Consider the following 1,137-nt stretch of genomic DNA (forward strand, 5'->3'; position numbering starts at 1 on the left):
CAGTAGCCGTGACTGGCATCCTCAGAGCTATAACCTGTGTTATACCTCTGAGGATGCCAGTCACAGCTACTGGCGAAACGTCAGGTTCTACAATGCCAAAACCACAGCCACACAACCCGGAAAATCTACAGCAACTAATCCAAACTATACATGAAGCTGCTGGGGACTGAGTCAGACTATTGATCTATCAGTGTCAGTATTGTCTATTGCTACCTCACCACAGTTATAGAGGGGTTCCAGATCAATACCTAGGGTACCCACCTTTTTCACTATGGCCTGTGACCACTCTGATGTATAGGGGTCAGCTAAAAGTTGGGCCATTAGGCTAGCAGGAGGAGATCGAAAGTGGAGCCGAAGCCAATATTTGATCATAATGATCCAAGCCCGAGATTCTATCAAGTGGAGACCCAGCTCCTTATAAAGGGCAAAAAGTGACACTGAGTTGGAAACACCAAGAATCCTGCGCAGAAAAGTGGAGTAGATGTTCTCAACTCTCCTAATAAAAGACTGAATCCGGATAGGAATCCCGCATAGCAGACGAGATATAACAGCCAGCAGCGACTCACCAGGATCTTAGGGTTTGACCCTATGATTTTACCATAGAGTTTCTGGTGATTCCTATAGAGGCATGATGTCACTTCCAATGTAGTAGGGGCAGGGCCAAATGAATGATGGTGCTCTGGCAGTGTGATATCACTCCCAGTGAATACCTGGAAGTGACATCACATTGCCAGCATGACATCAGTGTAATGCTCTAGGATTTGGGCAAAACTCTGGTTCTTTTTAAACAAAGTTTTCCTCCTGCTAGCCCTCTTTATGCTGGTGGCCAATAGCAAGGAAGACTTGGTCTCCCTAACTGCCCCCTCCCTCTTTCTCTTGGCTTGTGTGCTGTCTTCCTCTTTTTAAAAGCCCAGCAGCACATGTTAGAGGGGTGACAAAAAGGCAAAGATCCATGAGGGAGGAGGTGCTAGCCATTGGTGCAGGGGAAGCAGGGCTTACACTGCTCCTGTGAAGAGATACCCAGAGAACCTCCAGTGGCAGGATTCCCCTTAGGCCCAACTCAGACCTACCTGGTCTGCTCTGTGTTTTCTCCGTTGTGCTGTGTGACCGTTTGCTTCCAGGATTTCAGGAAACTCC

General features: G+C 47.8%; 1 protein-coding gene across 2 annotated transcripts in view; it reads right to left on the reverse strand.

Annotated features, from left to right (window-relative positions):
• The window catches only part of MLKL (mixed lineage kinase domain-like), a 20,188-nt gene extending 19,051 nt beyond the window's left edge, over positions 1-1,137 (reverse strand). For both annotated transcript variants that reach the window (XM_015429719.1, XM_015429718.1), the window contains exon 1: positions 1,071-1,137. The gene's annotated coding sequence lies outside the window, so the exon portion shown is untranslated. The remainder of the gene's footprint in view (positions 1-1,070) is intronic.

This window comes from Gekko japonicus, unplaced genomic scaffold, assembly GCF_001447785.1.
Source record: "Gekko japonicus isolate JY-2015 unplaced genomic scaffold, Gekko_japonicus_V1.1 scaffold815, whole genome shotgun sequence".
Lineage (NCBI taxonomy): Eukaryota > Metazoa > Chordata > Lepidosauria > Squamata > Gekkonidae > Gekko > Gekko japonicus.